Source organism: Canis lupus, chromosome 36, assembly GCF_048164855.1.
Source record: "Canis lupus baileyi chromosome 36, mCanLup2.hap1, whole genome shotgun sequence".
NCBI classification, from domain to species: Eukaryota; Metazoa; Chordata; class Mammalia; order Carnivora; family Canidae; genus Canis; species Canis lupus.
In genome coordinates this window covers 28633767-28656043 of record NC_132873.1, presented here as the reverse complement: position 1 = coordinate 28656043, position 22277 = coordinate 28633767, and positions in this window count along the sequence as shown.

Below are 22277 nucleotides of genomic sequence, written 5' to 3'. Positions count from 1 at the left end.
TTATCAGATTTTGACACTGTGGCAGCATATAGCTTTCTAAAATACTTTTTGGTGTTTTATAGTTTTTTTTCTACTTCCTGAAGCATACATTATATGGGGGCTTAAAAGAACTCACCCATAAAGCTAGCAGCTCTGGATCATTTGGGAGGTCATTTTTTAAAAGTTGTTCAATATCTTTATGATTTCTTCTAATCAGCTTTCTTCTACATACATCATTTTCGGTAATTTATATTTTTCCCACAGAATTATCCTTTCATTGAGCTCTCAATGAACTGAACTTTCAAAGATTGGATTGGATGACTGTTTTGGATCCTCCCAAGGTGGCATATAACATCGATCATTCCAGATGCACAGGAGAGGAGTGAACTTATTATAGGCATTGGAGGCCTTAGAGATTAATTCTCTTCTGAAAACTGGTTGAAGAGAGCTGGAATAGAGTTGAACATAATACATTAAAATAACTGTAAAAATCTCCTCATTTGTGTTTATAATTCTCTCTCTCCTTATATTTGCTTACATATGGAATAAACTTTTTAGATTGGTTATAATTTTTTTTCCCCCAAAGAACCAGCTCTTGGATTTTTACTTATAATTTTAATATGATTCAGTTTACTAATTTGGTCATATTTGTCTTTAGCTTTACTCTTTCCTCTCTTCAGATTTTATGAGGTTTTCTTTTGTTGGGCTCCTTCGGATGGTTTGATTTGTGTAGCTAACTCATTTCTCAGGGAATGATCGGAACGCTGTTCAGGGTAAAGGACGGCGGCAGGGATAGGTGGAGATCTCAGCTCGGAAGGCTGGTAGAGTCAGGATCAGGGAGGACCAGGAATGCAAAAACAGAGACTTTATTTTGAACGGCCACCACTAGGTATCAGCGGTCGCAGGGCGAGGAGAAGCTACGGAGCTGTGGACGGTGTGACTCTAGAGGCTGCCCGGGGTCCACTGTCTTGTAAAGGTAATCTGCACCCACTCCCCCCTTCCTCGGTGACCTCGTGCAGCGTCTGCCAGCAGTGCTACGTGGGGAGCACTGTCCGAGGGGCCACGCAGAACACGCGGGAGGGGCTGTGACGCTTTTGAGTTCTTTGTTGCAAAAGCAATCTAAATTTGGGGTAGCCATTCAAAGAATGATCATAGTCAGTATCTGGAAGAAACAGCAAAGGTATAAGTTCATTGAGTCTGAAAGAGGGAAAACAAGAGAGGTCAACACTAAACCTCCCTACTTTGGAGGGGAGCGTGGAGAGAGCCTAATGGAAATGAGAGTGTAGATGGTGGATGAGGAGAGAAGGGGTCGATAACCACCAGGGCGTGTCAGGCTTATGGGGAATCTTCACGAGCCAGCAGCAGTGGGGCCTTTGTGCGGTAAATGATGGGGAGCCATTGAAGGCTCTTGAATAGGGGGTGCCCATGAAAGCATCCCTTTCCTGCGTGTAGACAGCCAGTAGTATTCAGGCTAGATGGGAGGGGAGAGACCCGACTCTGAAAATTAGGAAGGAATTTATAGTTATTCATGTACATAGTTGAAGGGTGTGAATTTAGTGACTAATGGAACACAAAATGAAAGAGGAGTTCTGAGAGGTGACGGACGGAAAATCAGAGAAAGACAGGGAAGGATTAAAGACAGCTCTCAGGATTGATTCTTCAGTATCTGAGAATGGATGGCTCTACAGGGGCCCTATTTGAGAAGAACTATGATGTTTGTGTGGGATATTGGACTCTGTGAGTTTGAGGGTGTGGCTGGACATCCTCTCAGACGGCGGCTGTAGTTGGTGGGAAACACAAGACTAGGGGGCAGAGGACAAGGGGATGTAGAGGTTTGACCAGAACGATGGGCTTAGAAGAATCCATCAAAAAGTCAACTGCAAATCGAGAAGAGCAGAGGACCGAGGCCTTGGGAGTGACAGTTTGGAGATTGTTAGGAATAAATTCAAGGTGTGTGAGCTACAATGGAGGCGGGAGGTGTATACGGGCATGGAAGCCAGGAGGGATAGGGTAGCAGGTCGGATTAGCTGGGCGGCACAAAGAGAAACGTGTGCTGCTTGAAGGAAGGGAAACACAGTAAGGTGAACACTAACATGAATGCTAGTCCACAACAGACATGCTAGGAAAGTTTTTACTTATATACACATTAGATTATACTTGAAGGTGTGCAGGGAAAAGCAAACAGAAAGAGGTTCAAGTACAGGAGCAAACGGCAGACTTTCTCTGACGTCTGTTAGCTCCACTTACCTAAGTACGTTCATCGAATTGGCCCAATAGGCTATGTTAGCAGAAATTCGGATAAATGAAACTAGATGCAGACTAGTCTCAGAATATGTTCAAGCCAGAGATAAAGAATAAAGTGCTCTTCATATTAGTTAGCACGTCATATCCAAGAGGAAAGGAATTGACAATTGATGGCAAATATGAACTACATTCATCCGAAGAAGTTATAGGGTAGCTATAAACCAGGGTTAATCTGTTCTAAAGAATGCCTGGGTGGCTTTATCAATATTGCTGTTTGACCCTTCAGTAAATGGAGTCTGTGTGTCTTTGAAGTTTAGAACTCAAAGTGACTTTGATATGAGCTTCTTTGGAATAATTGAAAAAATACCAGCTTTTTTCATTTTTCTTTTCTCTTGAGTTGTTGGAATTTGCATAAGTCTCTCAGAGTAATAAAATTTAATCTAAAGTTCAAGGCAGCCACTTACATTTTGTTAGACTTTTAAGTTTAAGAAGATATTTCTTGGAGTGATGATTTACACATGGCTGACAACTACAAGAAAATGATCAGTTGCATAGTGCTTTCTTTTCTTTTCTTTTCTTTTCTTTTCTTTTCTTTTCTTTTCTTTTCTTTCTTTTCTTTTTTTCTTTTCTTTTCTTTCTTCTTTTCTTTTTTCTTTTCTTTTCTTTTCTTTCTTTTCTTTTTTCTTTTCTTTCCTTTCCTTTCCTTTTCTTTCTTTCTAGAGAGGAGTAGTAGAAAACCCTGGGAGAAACAAAGTAGAAAACCATTTTTGTTTCTGATCAAAGAGAAGAAGATAAAGATGTACATGTCAAGTGGGATTTAAAGGACCTTGCTCTTGCTAATGCTGAAGAAGAGGGAGGCAAATGAGGATCTGGGGAACTGAAGTTGGAAGCAAAGTCCGCATTTCCAGTGCTTGGAAATGGGGTCACCCCGCAGGAGGCCAGTCCAAAGATCAGAGTGTGTGTGGGAGTCTAGATGAAAATGGAGAAGGGCTGGCAAGGAAGAAAGAGACAGGACCTAGAAAAAGTCTGCAGGAGCCCCTTAAGCTGGTCCCATAGGGTTCTTTTGTACGAAGCTGCCTCTGAAGGCCGAGTCTTTATGTCTATCCCCTGTTGAAGGGCTAGAGACCCACCATGCCAAAGCCAGCCTCTCTCTCTAGTTTCTTTTGGTAGAAATGCAGTTTCTCGTAGGCACAGATTTTTCTCTAAAAATCTTTCCTAGTAGGTTTCATTTTGCTCTCCATTCTGGAAAAAGGTCCCGCAAAACGGAACGATTTCACTGGGCTCTGTGCAGATTCATTCACAGACTCAACCTATGTGGCTGGAAAGATGATCAGAGTAAAACCATGGGGAAAACCAGTGCCCCTGGTTCTGGGATGTTCTCAGGAGAATCATGGTGCTGGGATTTGTTGCCCATGGTAGTTCCAATGGAGTCGTGAAGCAGAAGGGAATGACATTTTCTACAGAGAACTTTCTTCTATGGACTTAGCAAATCCATTGTCCTATCAAGAGTTTGGTTTGCTTTAGATGAATAGGATCTATTGGAAAAATGAAAGAACGACCTGGAGAGGAAGGACAGTGACATTGTCAAGGTCATGGACCCTGGAGCCAGGTTGACTTGGACTCACATCCCAGGGCCACCGCTCACCAGCTGGGTGAGTCTTTGGGCAAGGACCGAGTCTTTCTGTGCCTCATTTCTTCATCCACTAAACGGAGATGAGGGCAATGTGACAATACCTATCTCATGATGTAGCATATGAGAATGCTAACACAACAATAACAGTAATAATACTCATATGGTTGTGCTGATTAAAGGTTGGCATACGTACAGGGCTCAGAACCATCCCTGACATGTAGGAAGTGCTTTGTAATTCATTTAAAAAAAATTCTTTTAGTTTTATTCTTTTAAGGTTTTATTTTTAACTAATCTCTACACCCAATGTGGGACTCAAACTGACAACCCTGAGATCAAGAGTCACAGGTTCTACCCACTGAGCCATACAGGCACCCTACTTTGTAAGTTAGTTGTTGTTATTCTTAAATGATGAATTCAATGTTGGAGTCTGGGATCCTATATTTTATGTTTTCTGCAACATGTGGGTTATGGCTTGAGGTCAAAATTGTCTATAGAGTTTCCCTCCTCCCCAGTATTTCCCTTGCTTTATAGAAACCAAATCATACTTTTCTTGCTTGAAAATGACAATCATGTTGTTTACCTACCATCTGGATATTGCGTTCCATATTTTTGTTCTGGTGCCAAGATAAAATGAAGATCTTTGACTAAGTACTTCAATATAGCTCAGTTGATTTTAGTTCAGTGAGTTGCTATTGGCTCCATCCACTGAGATAGCTCTGTGAGTTTTTAATTTATTTTTTAAATTTTTTAAAATGACATTTCAAGGAGTCATTTGCTAATTTTTTTTTTGGAACTAGAACACAAAGCTGGCTGGCTTCTAAGCACACAAAATTATAAATAAGGTGACTAAAGTCAGCGATAGAAAAATCTGAAGGGAATTATTTATACTCTCAATCTTCCAAGAAAATGCTGGGGAGTGCCCATTTGGGTGAAAAGGAACTTGACAAGTGGGTTTCTTTTTCATGTCTCGTAGTATGTTTTTAGTGGTAGGAATTCATAGCTACATTATTAATTCATTCAATTCATTTATTATAAACCTTGTATTGGGTGTCTACTTCATTGAAGGCAAAGCACCGTCCTAGGTCCTAGAGTCACAAAAATAGATGAAACATGAGTCTGCTCCTTTAGGAGCTAACCGTTTTTGTGGAAGGGATAGGATGACATAAGCATAACTAGAATATATACCAATTCCCTCAATGGCGTGCTGGAAAGATAAGGGGAGTCCCACAAAGATCTGGAGCGGAGAAGCCGCAAAGCTGACAACATTTTCATGAATTAAATGATATTTGAGTTGGCTACTGATGACAGGTAGAATTTGGACAGTGAGGGGAGTTGGCAAGGGAGGATGTGGAGAGATGGGAAAGGGGAGGGCACGTTTTTAGGGAGGAGACATTATTATCCAATGCCTGGGGCTGCTCTAGGTATCCAGTGCCTGGGGCTGCTCTTATCTGCAGATAAGAGCAGAACAAGCCACAGCGGTGCCCAAGCTCAATGGACCAGGCCCACTAGCGGGTAGAAACAGACAGTATCTGAGTAGACCAATAAGATAATTGGACGGGAGAGATGCTATCAATAAACGTAAAATAATAAAACGATGAGTGACAGTGTCGGGAGGAGGAGCTACTTTAGAGAGGGTGGGGCAGGGAAGATTCCTCTGCAGGGGGGATATTTGATCTGAGACCAGAATAATGAAAAGCCTCTGGAAGGCCTAGGGAGAGCGAACTGCAAGGGTATTGATAAAACATGCTTGTCTGATGAACCAAAAGGCCAGTGTGGCCCAAGAATCCTGACCAGTGGAGAGAATGATACCAGAGGAGGTCAGGGACACAGACAGGCACCATCTCATGGGATCCTGGATACTAGCAACTATTTTGATTTGTCCTCCGGATGCAGTGACCCCATGGAGGGTTTCACGCAGAGGAGTGATGCCTGAATTCCATTTGAGAAAGAGCCTCCACACTAAGGCTGCTGTGTGGAGAAGGGCTGCGGAGCATGGAGGATCAAGATGGAAATTAGGGAAATCTGGAGTTTATTGCAGCAAACCGGCAACCGATGACCTGGCCTCAGTCTGGAGTGGGACAGGGAGATGGGAGCTAATTCTGGAAAGACCAAGAGTAATGGACCACAGGGCTCCACATTCTTCCAGTCAGAGAATTTGAAAAATATTTTGGAGGTAGAAAGAAGATTGTTTATGGATCTAGATTTTTCCAGTGTCTATGCTTTATTGTTTCCCATGGAAGACACGTTTTTTAACACACATTAGTAACTGACCAGTGCATTACATCATAACTGTCTCTGTGGTACCCTCCTGATTTGACAAGTAAGTGTACCCTAAACACTTGTCCACATTATAATTGCCATGGAATCAGATCTTAGGAGCATCTTTAGGAAGACAGAATAGAGACCCGGATTTTTTTTTTTTTTCATAGAGTCGATATTATACGATGAGAAGCGGCAATAACAGACTAAAGTTTTGTTGGTCTTACAGATGCCCCAAAATGTTTCTAAGACCAGAGAAGATGTAACTAGTAGGGAGCTGTTAGGCATGGGGGAAACTAAAAGCTTGTCTCTGCCTAAAAGTGAACAGTCATTCCTCAATTGTGGCATTGTGGATATTCTAGGGTTTTTTTTGTTTTTAAGGGAAGAATCTGGAAATTCTTTAATTTTAAAAAGATAAACATTAGTTAAAAGAAATTAATACACCGTGCAGGTCCAAGTGAAATGTCTATGTAGGTTTGCTTCTGGCTCGAGGGGCATCCGTGGTAACTTCTGAAGTCTCCTCCGGCAGCCTGGAGGAGGGCTCTGCTCTGGCTCCTCTAAGACGCAGCTAGTGCAAAACTCAGTGCTCTGAAAACTGCCACCCAATGGGGTGAAAAAAGCGGAAGAACAGCCTGTGAGCCTGTGGGAGAGGTGGACAGGAAGAGGAGGCCAAGGATGGAGGGATGCTTAGGAGGCCCACAGGGCGCTCCATGGCCATGGGCTGGGAAAAGCAGAGAAGCTTTCTGCATTCCGCGTCGGTACCCAGCGTTGTTTGTGATTAATGACAGGAAGACTGTTGGCCTCCTTTCTGCTCACACACGGCGCCTACATGTCTTCCTAGACACTCTAGGTGGATCTAAAAGATCGCGCATCTGGCAGTGGTATAGACCCTTCGAATCTGTGAATTCATTTTCATGAATTGTAGATAAAAGCTTATTTTCAACTTTTTAAAATTAGTATCCGAATTAAAATTTTTTCTTCAGTTAGATCAGGCTTCTCCTTGGCCTTCTGGCCCACACTGCTGGGCCGCTCCAATTCTTAGTAGTTCAATAGGTGTTACTAATGGATAATATTTAGAAATCAATCAGAGGGCAGCCCGGGTGGCTCAGTGGTTTAGCTCCTGCCTTGGGCCCAGGGTGTGATCCTGGAGATTCGGGATCGAGTCCCACGTCGGGCTTCCTGCATGGAGCCTGCTTCTCCCTCTGCCTGTCTCTGCTTCTCTCTCTCTTTCTCTCTCTCTCTCTCTCTCTCTCTGTGTGTGTGTGTGTCTTTCATAAATAAAGAAATAAAATCTTAAAAAAAAAAGAAATCAATCAGATACTCTTTTGTGGCTTCTTTGCATTGTTAAAGTACGTGACAACAACAAATAAACCTTTTCCCCCCTATATTTATCTTAACTTCCCAAATACTGAGTAATTTTGAAGATCTTAGCTGATCTTTCTTGTACCTACTAGAGAGTTTCATATGGTACCTTTTTATCTTATAGGTAATCCCCTCCAAAACTGTTTCCTATGTACATGATAATAAAATACTGTGGTGAAGAGCAGAAAATCAAACTTAGTCAAACATACTGTCTGTATGAGATAAGAAAAACCACTTTGATTGATTTTCCCTCCACTGAATTGAGAACTGATTTTTTTAAAGACTTAATTGAAGGGCACCTGGGTAGCTCACTCAGTTAAACCTCTGACTTTGGCTCAGGTCATGATCTCAGGGTCCTGGGACCAAGTCCCTGAGATCAAGCTCCGGGGCTCTGGCTCAGTGGGAGTCTGTTCTCCCCCTCCTTCTCCCCTATCCCTCTTCCTACCTGTGCTCTTTCTCTTTCTCTCTCTCTCAAATAAATAAATAAAATCTTAAAAAAATAAAAATTTAATTGATGGCTATTTTGTCATCATTACAAAGGTATGGCTTCTGTGTTATGGAGCCCAAGGATACCTCTATCCAAAGCAAAAGATGGTAACAGTTCAGAAACCTTGGAATTTACCCAAGCTATTTAATTAGCAAGTATTTAATGAGGGTGGGTTTGTTGTTGTTGTTGTTGTAGTTTTCTGCCAGCCAATATTTAGAATTGTGGCTGCTTTGTGGCTCAGTGTCTACTATGGTTACAGGATCGCCATTTGGACCAAGGATCACGAGAGAAAGGCATAGCCAACGAATTCTGTGATAGCAGAACACATTAGGGAAAAGGAACATTGTCTTTCTTTCCCCACATTATGTTGCTGGCTAAAAAAGAATTGCCTTGCAATCTGGTTAAAGAAGCTATAAAAAAACTTTAGCGGGTATTTGAAGCTAAATCTTAATATGGCGTGGAAAACAATGGCATGGGATTTCAACAAAAATAAGCAATACATCAAGTACCACTTTGTCAAGGTCCATTGCTGAAGCATTTACTGCAGATTAACAAATACTCGTTGGGGATTATCTCTGCATAAGGCTATGGGAGACATACGGGAAAAAAAAGAGATAAAATCTGTGCCTTTAAGGTCTTCCAAATTTAGTGGAGAAGAAGACTCCCTACCTACGCAGTAATAAGGCATATCATGATATGTGTTTAATGTCACTAAATATACAGTAAGGAAATGGAGGTGTGTCAGTCTAGCTGCGGATCTCCGAGAGAGCCCTATAGGACAGTTAGACTGAGGAGAGCTGGCATGAGGGGCGCTCCCAGGAAGGACGTGGTGGGAGGAGGCTCCAGATGAAGAGGACCAAATGAGAGCGAAGGTACAGAGGCAGCAGAGTGTTGCACGTCTTTAAGGATTGTGGATGGTCCTGAATGGCTGCAGGAGAGGGTTCCCACCAGTGGGAACAAACAGGTGGATTTGCTTGTGGGCGTGAAGAGTGGAGGAGAACAAGCCTCTCCCAGCTAGAAGAGAACTTCTGGCGGGAACCATATTTTATTCTTTTTCATCTCTTAACGTCAACAAATGCTTAATATTCTTGTTTCTTTCTAGAACCTTGGTATTTACATGAGTGCCTGGAAAACGAGGTCCTTCATAAGTGTTGCATCTGGTGAGCACGCATGGCCTTAAAAGCCAAGACAGGAAGTTTGGGTTTGGTTCCGTGTGCAATGAGGAGCCTCTAAACCTTTGTGAAAGAGGAAGTTTATGATCAGAGCTGTCCTTTCTGAAGAGAACATAAACAACGGTATGGAGATCAATCAAATTAGAGAGAGGGAAAAGCCCAGGGCAGAGAGAGCTGTCAGCAGTTGCCACAAGACTCTGGGTGAGGGGGGCAGAGCCTGGATGAAGTGGGCAGCAGCTCTGAGAGTAGAACAGAGAAATGGACTCAAGTAGGTGCGGCGACATTCTGATGTAAGGAAGGCAGGAAATGGCATCGGGGCCTGGAGTCACAGATGCCTATCAAACTTGGTGGTTTTTTTTTTTTTTTTTTTAAAGACCTTTCAACAATTTGCCACTTCTTTTTAATTCATCTCTTACTGATGAAGTCCAGCATAAAATAGTCTTCAGAAACAAAAGCTGGACAAAGCCAAGAGCTTGAGATTATCTGCAAACTATCGTGGCTGGTGAGAACTTTTGAGGAGCCTCCAATGAAGGAGCCATGCGCGGGAGAGAGGAAGGGTTCCAAGGGAAGAGTTAGCGGTGAGTGGACATGGCTCCTGTCAACTGTGTCAGGGAAGGGATTAAAGTGTCACTTATGCCTCAGAGATTTTGCTTAATGACTTGGGATGCCTGCAAAATGGCAAGTTCATGCAGCTGGATTTAAAGCATTTAAGGCAAAATAATAATAATAATAAAAATAAAGCATTTAAGGCATTTCTTTACAGCCTTTGCCTAGCTGAGGACTGTGATAGGAGGAGGAATATGTTGGCTGCTTTTGAGGAATCCTACCTCTTTCTCGACTTGAAAAGTTTTGTACAAAATCAATAAAATATACTCAATAATAAATTATTTTCCTCTAGTAAGGAAGTAATTTGTCTGCCGTCTTCAGAACTTTGCTTTTATGACCCGAAAGATGATATTCCTTGCAAATGTATACCGTAGCTAGTGAGATTGGGAATGGCTTCCAAAATGACAAATACAAAGAAACCTGTGACTTTGCCAAGAATTTCACATTTGTTCATGAAATGATAAAATTTCAAGAAAGCGCCTTCTGACGGCCTTTGACGATTGCGTAGAATGATTCAGTACCCACAGGTGGGCTACTATTTAGAGAAATTACAAGTGTCAACAGCAAAAGCATCAGAACAATAATAGCAATTACCTATGGAGAGTCAGAACCCAGTGATGCCAGAACAAAGGAGTTATGGAATTTACCACTTATAAACTGGCTTTTTTTTTTTTGACTTTTTTTTTAAAAAAAAACGATGGATGAAACTGTACAAGAGGGCTCCTAAAACGAAATGAACCATAGCAAAGTTGCAAGCATTTTCCAACAGCTGGAGAACAGTATCTATTCCCAAGTCCTGGTGTTTGTAGCATTAAGCCCCCAAAAGAGATGAGGTCATTCTTTCTGGGACTAAATATTGTGAAGACTGTGGAGGAAGAACTGGCATAAAACTGATGAGGATCAATATTCATTGGATAACAGAGGTTCCATTGCCAGATAAACAACCAGAATTCATCCAAATAGCTTTTATTGAACATCTACTTTGTAAAATACTACACTAATACAAAAAATTAAAAAGACAAATGTACTTCCCAGGAGTTACTGGTAATAATAAAATCATTATTGGTTAGAGGTGGGATTATCCTTTGGCAAAACTGGGATGGGATGGTTTTTAGTGCTTTTTGTTTCCTGCTTTTTCTTCCCCTGCTTCTTTCTCCTCTTTCCATTCTCCCCTCTTCTTCTTCTGTGTCTGCCCCATGTGTTATTCCAGACCCTTTCTGTCCTAGAGGAACGTGAGATGAAAAGATAATTCACTCCGTGGTAGTGGTTCTCAACTCTGGGTCACGTGACCATCACAAGCATAGGTGGGGCTGGGGGAAGCTCCCAGAGATTTCTGACTTGGTTTTTCCTGGATGGATTCTGGGCATTTATGGCTTCGATGCAGGCACTATTGAGAACAAAGTGGTCTTCAAACGTTCTCCTGTATACACCCAAACATAATTTTGAAAGATCCTGTTTCATTTTGCACATTTTAAAGTTGACATCTAAAATGTTTCGGTCAATAAGTTGATTTATTTTTTGAAAAGATTTGCTTATTTATTTTAGAGAGAGAGATTGAGAACACAGGCAGGGAAGCAGGGGGAGGGGCAGAGGAGATGGAGAGAGAATCTCAAGCAGACTCTCCACTGACTGTGGAGCCTGATAAGGGGCTTTATCTCAGGACCCTGATATCATAACCTGAACCAAAGCAAGTGTCAGTGCTTAACCGATTACACCACCCAGGCATCACTCAACATAAGTTTAAGTAGTAGTTTCAAATAATATAACTTTCTACATTTTATAAATATTAATTATTTGTAAAAAAGCAAATAAATTATTACATGAGTCCAATGAAACCAAAAACTATGGGCTTTGATACCTATCTATCATTATCCATTTAAGAAACAGATGAACAAGCCCTCTTTTATTTTTATTTTTAAAAAATATTTTATTTATTTATTCACACAGAGACAGAGAGAGAGGCAGAGACCCAGGCCGAGGGAGAAGCAGACTCCTCGCAGGGACCCTGATGTGGCATTCGATCCCGGGACCCAGGATCATGGCCTGAGCTGAGGGCAGATGCTTAACTGCTGAGCCACCCAGGAGTCCCAACACACCCTCTTTTAAAAGCAGTTGGAAAAAAAAAAAAAAAAAAGCAGTTGGAAATTTCAGATTTTTCCTTTGTTTCCTTGAACTCTGACTTCATTTTGTTTCTCTCACAGGATTTTAGATTACTGATTATTTCATCATATTTCTCTGCAATAAGAAAATAGTTGAAATTTAACATTTAAATTTAACATTCAATTGATATTTAACATTTAAAAAAATTTGAATAGGCTCCAAGTTAAAATTATCCTCCTTCACTCAGTGAATTACTTTTAAAAGAACTATTAGCCTGGAGTTGACACAAATATATTACAAATTTTCATAATTATTAGATCTAAACATATCATTGTATTAGAAATGAATTTCTTTAATGTGATGTATGGAGCTTTGAAAAAGTCAGTTAGCTCAGTACCCGTTAATGTATACTTAGTGATAGAATGAAACAGGGTTCAGCACCAATAACACCCCATTTGTCAGTTTAATAGATGCAAATGCTGACAAACCCTGTTCATATAAAGAGATTGGTATTCAAATATAGTTATGACAATGTCACTTAATTTTTTTTTGACTTCTGAATTGTACGCAAAAAATAAAGTACTTAGCGATTTCTTCTTAAAAACATTTGAAAATATCACTGAAAAACTTGATTGGACTCTTCCTTCAATTTGGTTGGACCCAAAAAACTACCTGAGTAACTTGGGAAAGAATTTCTAATTCACTCATGGAACCATTCACTTCCTTCCTTCCAACATCAAATTCATCCACTGTTAGATATCTGCAGTCTACGGCCCCAGGAGTGCAGCACTGTAATATTTGTGATGGGTAAGAAGTGTGACTTATTTATTTATTTGTTTGTTTGTTTGTTTGTTTATTTTTATTGACGTATTTACTTATGAAGTGAAAGAAATGAGAGCCCAGGACTGGGTCAACATCTTGACTGAACTTGACCTTGAGTAGATGAATTTTTTTTAGGGAAGGGAAGAAATGGGCATTGAAGATCTCAGAAAGGCTTTGCCCATCCCCAGTTTATGTATATTTAATATGTAGTCCTCTCATGAGTATATTTACATAGTAAGTGAAGATACTTTAGGAAAAAGGAAAATGTGATTAATTGGAAGACATTAACTCCTGGAGAAAATAAATAACTTGTGGATGGGAATGATTTCTGAATCTCTCAGACCCCATGTCATAGGCAACTGCAAATCCCACCTATTTCTCTTTGATTTGCTTGGTTGGTATTTGAAAAGTTTCCATGAATTTGATTAAAACAGGTTTACTACAACAAATATGTAAACCTTCAGTGCTATTTAATCGAAATATAATGCAGACAACATATTTAATTTTCCATGTTCTAGTAGCTGCACAAAAAAGGAAAAGGAAAAGAATCGAAATTAATTTTAATACATAATTGTTAAAGATTTTGTTTATTTGAGAGAGAGAGTGCGAGAGACAGACAGAGGTCAGAAGCAGTGAGGAGGGTCGGGGCAAGAGCCGGGCGCCTGACGCGGGATTCAGGATCATGACCTGAGCCGAAGGCAGATGCTGACCCGACTGAGCCACCCAGGTGCCCTAATTTTAATATATTTTATTTAATTCAATATACTATAATATCATCATTTCAACATGCTATCAATATAAAAATTGTTAATATTTTACATTCTTATTTTTGTTCTTAGTCTTTGAAATCCAGTGTGTCTTTTCTAGTTACAAAACAGGTCAGTTAGCACTAGTCACATCTCACGTGCTCAATAGCCACGTGTTCCTAGTGGCTACCATATGGGCAGCAGGGCTACATGATTGGAAAGTAGACTTTGTGCGTTCTCTAATACAGTTTTGTAGATGTAAAGCCAGTTCTTCAAAAGTAGGAAGAGAGGCAAACTCATTAATTTTCATTTTGCTAAATGACATTTCTTACCCCATCTCACACTCCCTGTGAAATCTGGCACTTCACTGAAGTTCTAATTAACTACTGATTTTTGCAGTGTGTATCACTTCTTGGCAAATGTGCATGGTATAGTACTTATCACACTCCTAAATTACATTTGAAGTAGAATAATCAAGTCTATTTTTCATTAGAAAACTGATTTCCTCCAGCTTTTTATTAGTTGTATTGGCACCCTGTAAACTGCAAAAATCAATAATTTTATATGCTTCTCAAGCAACAGGCTCAGTTTGAGTTGAGCTCTACCTCTAGCTCCCATTTCCATGAGGATCGGGGACCTCTTGTTCCTCTTCCTCCTTCTCCAGTTTTTTCTCCACTTCTGCTCCTCATCTCTGCCCTCCTCTCCTCCCTTTCTGCCATCAGAAACCCATTTTTTTTTTTTTAAGAAACCCAATTTTAATTCAGGCCCCAATGTGCCCAGCTTCAATGGATGAATAATGATCGGAAAAGCATCTGGTTTTCCTTTGCCAGTGCCACTGGGACAGTGGTTCTCAAGCCTTAAAAACTGCCCTTTCAGTGACTTAAAACAGACTTCAGGTTCTGCCCTAGGGCATCGCCCTATTTCTAGCATGCAGAATCGTATGCAATAACCATTTCCGTAAGTCAAAAATGATTGAATACCAGCAGTTTCATAGGATTACACTTAATGTATGTTATGGGGAATTTTCAGTTTGTTGTGATGCTTTTGTGCTGAAACATAAGCCACAAGGGCTGCAAGGGGTTTCTGTAGTTCTCAGTGAACAGAGTCAGAATCACCTGGAGAACTGACTACAACCCAGAATCTCAGGCCCTAATTCTGGAATTTCTGACTTACGAGGTGTGGGATGGGCCCAGAGAATTTGTTTTTTAAGTTTCCAGGGGATGCCAATGCTGCTGGTCTGAAGACCACACTTTGAGAAACAGTGGTGGAGGGTAGAGGCACGTGATCCATTTGGTCCAGGAAGCTATCAGGACCCCTGGGAAAGTTTGACCTTTCTGATCAGCAACCATCAGATACAAAAAGCATGAGTTTTTCCTTTTTCCTCTCCCTCCGTCCCCTTGCTTTCTCCTTTGGATCCGCCACCTAGAGTCAAGGTGGGTGGGGCTTGCCGTCTTGTGACACTAGAAGGAAAACAAGAGAATTTCAGAGATGCCTTCCCACATTCTAACATTATGGAGCCCCAGAAACACCTATCTCCGTGGTTTTGTTTAGTACAATAATTTAAGAAGTCTTTCTTGTCTAGCCCTTTCTTTTTTTTCTGTTGTTGGCGGTCACACATACAGGGACTATTATCAAACCACTGTGCCATAAGCTGCATAATTGAATGATTATGTGGACTTACAATGATGTCATCTCAGAATCGTGGCACTAACCATAATACCTTTCTTGAAACAATAAGTCTTTTTTTTTTTTTTTTTTTTTGTAAACATGCCACACCTGGGCATAGTACCTCAGGGCTAAGGTTAGAGGAAGCTGTGTAGCCGAATGTCTCTCTGTGTAGGATGGTTCTCAAGAAGCAGAAATACTGTATCTGGAGGTTGATTTCACAGATTAAAGTTCAAGAATGGGAGCCATCCTAAGCAAATTTGCCAATGATTTGTACTAGGAAGACTAGAGAATGTGTGGGATGTCCAGAACTTGCTGGTGGGAGGTGAAGATGACTTGTTCCAGGTAGCTTCAGAGTAAAGGACTGGTACTGATGCATTGATTTTATTTTAAAAAAGTACATTTGGTTCTCTAAAAGGAGAAAAAAAATTTAACACCTAGAATATGTGTGTAAAGAAACTCACTATGAAGTGGGAAGCTCCATGTCATTTGAACTGTTCACAGAGAACTACAGAAACCCCTTGCAGCCCCTGTGGCTTATCTTTCAGCAAAAAACCATCACAACAAACTGAAAACTCCCCATAACATATATTAAGTGTAACCCTATAGAACTGCTGGTATTTAATCATTTTTGACTTACGGAAATGGTTATTGCATACGATTCTCCATGCTGGAAATAGGGCGATGCCCTAGGGTAGAACCTGAAGTCACTGGAAGGGCAGCACGTAAGCCATCCACATTCATCTTCGTGCAGGCAGTGTGGCTAGGAGAAACCACCAAGTTGTATTCGGTTCCTGAATATAAGACTAGATGGAAAGACTTTACTGACCTAAGAATGAGCCCTTGTTCCAACTAGCCCACAGGTTTCGTTGGTTTGGTTTGGTTTGGTTTTTGTGGGGCTGGGGGAGGTGGTACCAGCTTTGGAAGTAGGGATGTTATCCCCTCGATTTTTCCAAGAAGACACTGTTTATTTTGAATCTGGGTCACTTCTTTGGGAAATTAGCCCATATGTTTATGATCAGGGAAGTAGAAGTACCTCCTTTTATTGGCTCTCTATTTACTTGAAAGATCTAAAGGATCTTCTGAATTTTAGCATTTTGGAGTATTACTCTGTTTTATCCACAGTGTTTATAATTTTCTGCATTACTGTTATTATGTACCTTCTTGATCTCTGGCTTTCCAGAACTTGAAGTCCAAATTTTTTCAAGTTGGTCCCTAAACTGTCACCCTGATTTTTTTTAGTTGTCTTTAATGGACATTTTAGATTCTAGCTGTATAGGTACCTCTCTGTTCTCTTTTTTTTCACCCTTGCAGTGGCTACTTCTACTCCTCCCTCTGACCAACTTCTTCTAAGCCTTCCACGACTTCTCCCAGATTAATTTAGGCCCACCTGCAATGAGCTTGCAGAGCCATATGCATGTCCCAGATCATAACTTTTTCCTACAATCTGTTATTTATTTTTAATTTTACAAGTTGTCCCCTAGTGCTTTTTAATGAGCTGGGCGCTGTTTTAAATGCTTCACAGTATTAAACTATTTGATCTTCACACAAACCTTTGAGGCAGAACTATTACTGCCCCAATTTAGGGTTGAGACAGATGAGGCACGATAAGGTTAAATAACTTGCCCAAGGTCACAGCTAATACGTGGTGGAGCAGGATTGAACCAGATGTTCTGGCTCTTGTGTCTACGCTGCCTCTCACTTTGTTATAAATCTTTGTTCGATAGCAATATCATAGGCCTCCCCGCCTCCACCACTTTCTCTTTCTATCTAGCAATCATGTCTATCTCATTAACCACTGTAGGCCTCCACTGGACTGTAAGCATCTCAGGAGGGATGATGACAATGTCTTGGTTTCCTGTCGAATTCTAGTAACTTCTAAGACAATGCTTAATACCTAATTGGTGTTCAATTCGTATTTGTTGAATAAACGGGCACACGTACGTTCATTGCAAACATTTAATGACGGTAATATTTCTAAGAAGAATGAAATAACAGTATCTAAGAAGAATGAAATAACAGCATCTCTTAAGTACAATCCAAATGTGATTCAGTTATGCTAGGGGAAAAGGGAACTTATACTGACAAGTGGTATTTTGAAAATTTCAAATGTCTAAAAAAGATTAAAGCTAAAGGGGATTTCAAGGCTGGTATCAGGCAGTTCAATTTGAAGCAAAGCTTCTGCTATTCAAGCCTTCACCACTCCAGCCACAGGAAAGGCAGACAGTTATGAAAGCTTGCAGGCTGGAAGGAAATTCTAATTCCTTGGAATGCCCTGAAGAAGGAGGGAGAGCTGTAGACTCTGACTACTTTACTGTAAGACCTGATAACCCTGAAAAAATATAAGAGACACATAAAAAGAGGGCACGAGCCAGATTAGAGGGCCAAGTTGAAGCTGTGTTATCACAGGTCCTCAAGAAATCAGCAGGGCCAGAAATAAGGCAGGCTGCAGGCAATTACAGATTGTCATTAAAGTTAAAAATATGACCCATGGTACTGTTGCTGTATAGCTTTAGGCTAGTAAAGCTCCATGCTGTCGGTTGTGACACGAAGCATGGGAAAGGATGGTCAAAAATCTAGGCTATTTCTGCATTTGGTTACAAAAATAAAGATCTGTACATTTCTACATAATTAAAATAAGTAAGTGCAGAATGATTTTCATGACATTAAGAAAGAGGAGAAAGGCAGGGAGGATATATGAGATCGACTTGAAGACTAGCGTTCAAGTGGCTACGTCATAATTGCTCGGGTTTAGGTGCTAGTATAATCAGTAGTGTCAAGGATGAATCTGTCCAACTGGTTCTCTTCGACAGTTTTCAAAGTCAAGAACTGTAGACGGCAGACAATACAGGTATTGTGTCTGATGAATTAAAAAAAAAATACGTGAGGATTGTGGCCAAGTAAATAACATTTCAAGTAGGTGTTCAATGTGCTGAAAAAATTCACAACAATGAAAAGACTTAGATGAAAGAAGGTTCAATTCTGAATGAGGCACGAGGATTAAGTGAATGTCAAGATGAACATCCCAGTATGGATCCATTCCCCGTATAACAATTGAACTCCTTACTTCCCAGCATGGTAGAGTGTAATTTAACTTAAGAGGGGTAAATGTGCTAAAGAGAAATGATTCGGTAAAGAAGGAAGGATTTTTAATGTCAAGGACGAAGCAATTTGTAATTTGATTTTTAATCTGCAGACAGTAGGTAGTATCAAGTCATCAAACAGTCCAAAGAATAGACTGCTAATTGAAGCAGAACGTGGGAACATTAATGAAATTGATTAGAAGTGACAAAGCAGCTGGATTTGTCAGCATTTCAGCAGATGGAATAGCTCTGATTGATGAGATGACAAGGCTCTGAAACAAAACCGAAAATTAAATGTACAGCCAGAGAGTCCTGGCACCAGAAATGTACAATTGCATAAAATTTGAGGAACGGGACACGAGGGGATCTTGAGAAATGCTCCCGAACGGCGTTAGAGAATACAATTGTTTGTCACTTGGCTCAAACCTGCCACTTCCGATGAGTGCTGCAAGCCAGGGAGGTGCTGTAATGAGGCAGCCGATGCCGGAGTGTGGCATGTGTCACCTGTGGCGACACCGCTCAGAACAGCACGGCTGTAGAATGACCATCTCTTCACTCGGATTCTCCAACTACTGCTCCGAGGGCTCTGCCACATTATACAAATGCGAGAACCTCCCGACTATGTTCCTTGAAGCCCTGGGGACCCCGGGAGATGCTCACAGACACTCCGTGGAAAGGTTCCTTGGTCAAGTAAGTCTGGAGAGGGCTGTGTCCTAGGATCCACTCTTGGAGAGTCCCAGCGCACAGTAGCGCAGCAAAGTCCTTCAGGAAAGCAAGAATTTCCAGAGCTTCTATGACTACCGACATGAATTTTTAAGAGACACCTGTAATATCTTAGAGGGTCTAATGTCTTTGGAGCAGTTTGGAAAATGTGCTCTGGTCTTCCGGGAGCGTTCCCATACCTGGCTTTCCCTAAGCACTTCTACGCTGCGATCTGGGAGAGTGACTTGATGCCTGCAAGAATCTGGCGCACCATGAAGTACTTTCTCACCAGTTGACATTTCAAATGTATTTGATTGTATCTGGAAAGATGCTGTCTTACTTTTTTTCCTGCTTATATTGGTGTGGGTTGTAGGCTCAGTTCCTATACGTGATCATAGACAAACTGCAATTCTGTTATGCTGAGAGGATTTGTCTAGTGCATAGTCTCAATTTAAGGACACAGTTCCAGGTCAGGAAAGCCGCTCCAGCAACCACTGATGTCAGGGTCTGTGGCACACAGGAGCATCTCTTTAGGTTTTACTTGAAAAAAAAAAAATCAAGACCTCTGATTAGATCAAACATTTCTTCTTTAATTGCCATACTCTTTATTTCTTTGTTCTAATTAAGGCAATTGTCTAAAGGAAGCTGTGAATATTTCCCTAATATTATAATAAATATAATAATATTTCCCTAGTCATACACTAGACCCAATTTCAAATTACCTAAATTTGAAAAAGTAACAATGTACGTGCCACGTGACATTGTTCTTAACGTCAAAAAATGAATTAATGTGAAACACTATATTCATAGACTACAGGACAAGAACCACATGGAGAGAGGAAAGGTCAGGAATTAAGTAAGGAGAAGACCAGTTATTCTCACCTGTCCTATGCCTCAAAGGGGAAAAAAGCCTGTAAAATAGAGTATAACGATTTTCACCGAAATTGAACAAAATGGATCAGCTACACGAGCTGTAACTTGAAGCTATTTATATTTCTTTAAATTTCTATGATCCACGTAACAGGCCAATCCTGAGAGTCATGTTTTTATAGAATATTTAGCTAAGGGTACGTCTTCCACAACCTTTACTTGGGCATTTTAACAATGGCAGTTTATAAACCTGCGGATAGAGTTCCCCAGAAGCTTGTTCCAGGTGAGTCCCCGAGGATCCTCTAGTCTGTCTGCTTCGGCCTGATGGCAGCGTATCTTCTCTCATGTTTTAGCAAATTCACTCACTGCCCTAGTTTCAGACATTTCATCTACAAGTGAACATTATGTTTCTGAAATGATAATTTCTGCAGTCCTGATTTTTCTAAAGACCTCATTCTCAACAATTGAAATTAAGATTGAGATAGAAGCAATCAGAAGTATACTCTCGAAAAAGAAAAATCTCTTGAATGGGGTTTAGTTAATGAAACATTTTCTTGGGTTTCAATTTTCTTACAAGAAGGGAAGAGCTCTTCCTATAATTCCCATAATTAGTGTGGATCCTATTTTTCAAATGTCACTGGGGATAATATATAGGATGTCAGCAGTATTTTCTATTGGTGGCTTTATTTATTGAAGGAGTTTTACTTGCAGAACCAGGAAGAGCATCCCATCTTGGGCTGAGATGGACCACTTTCTGGGTAGCCATTGAGAGGGGATGAGAGCACTAAAATGTTGAATAACAATCCTGCCGAGTGGCTTAAATTTGTGCTTACCTAATGTTTGCCTGGTCAGGAGAGGAACAAGCATGGCCAGGTCCCTTTCTCAGTGTGTTTCATATTCCTTCTTACAAAGAGCAAGAAGGAAAGAGCCAGGAAGGTGGAGAAGGGCAGATATTTTACTATTAAACCACAAATTTGCATGCTTTCCCAACGGGTACATTTATAAAGCTGAGGCACGATTTACATGATCAAAGTTCAAAACGTTGCTTGGCTTCATTAAGTGTAGACTGCTCTTGGCTAAGAGAAGTGGGTTCACGTTAGAATCTAATCTAGGATGAGTGATGCTCTGGTGGACAAGCCCTCGCCAGGCTTTTCCACGAGGCTTGGGGCCCAGGACTGTAGCATGGCGTCGCCCACCACCTTCAGGGATGCTCATCGGGACCCAGTGACCTTAGTGCAACTTGGAACTGGGGGATGCCCGTTGCAGTGGTCTTTAATCTGAGATCGACTCCTGCGAGAGGGTCAGTTATTTCTATTAGTATAGAAAAATCACATATCCCCAAGCCTTTCATAAATAGCAAAATATTATGAAGATCACAATACAATACAGGTCCCTACAAATACAGATTTCTACAACCTGGACCTAGAGGTGTGGGACATGTCAGGACACACTCAGTACCTGGTGTCTTGAGAGCACCTAAGCAGAGACATTTCTCTTGGAAAGTGACAAGCTGTCATTAGAAAGTGAATTGTTCTCCTTTGTTGGTTTCTAAGGGTTTGGCTTTTTAGAGAGTTTCTATGTTTAACTAAACTTTTGGTGACATATTTTATTCTCCCACCAACTTTCATAGGATGAAATATCTTAACTAGGTCAGCTGGCCCTTCCACGAACGAACTCTTACCTGCTGAATCCTTTTATCTTAGGGAATGACTGGAATCCAGGTACTTGGTTCTGCATCTAGGGGATGATAGAGAATCCTCGGGTGTGCAGTGGTCACATCCTGGATACGGGCTTTATGAGAATCATGGCCCAAGGAAAAGATTGAGGCAAGGCGAATTAGAACCGCATTTAGGGGATCCTTTTGGAAGGACTCTGTTTCACTCCCTGTCTCTATATGTCCTTCTCATTTTCTTTGACCATCAAAATTACATATTTTCAGATTTGGAAGATTTTTCGATCAGCTTATCTGATAACCACTTGTTGCCTGTGGGAAAATCGCTTCTGCCTACCAGATGATGGAGTCAGGGACTGTTAATAAGGGAAACTTTTTTTTTTTTAAGATTTTATTTATTTATTCATGAGAAGCACAGAGAGAGAAAGAGAGACAGAGAGGGCAGAGACAGGCAGAGGGAGAAGCAGGTTCTATGCAAGGAGCCCGACGTGGGACTCGATCTGGGGACTCTGGGATCACGCCCTGGGCTGAAGGCAGGTGCTCAACTGCTGAGCCACCCAGGCATCCCAATAAGGGAGACTTTAAAGTTCCTCCCCCATTCTCTTCTCTTGTGCCTTTTTTTTTCATTATTCCTATAATGAAAACACATGATAATATAGAAGTATATGCAGTATAGAAATCCCTACATTTTCCCTATACAAATTCACTTTAAATTCCTCTGAGAATTTAATTCTTAAGGAATTAGAATTCTTTTTATGTACTTAAAAAAATCTATGTATTTTACAGAGAAAGAGGTTGGGAGGAAGATGGAGAGAGAGTCTTAAGCAGACTCCATGCTGAGCGCAGAGCCTGCCGCGGAGCTCAACCTCACAACC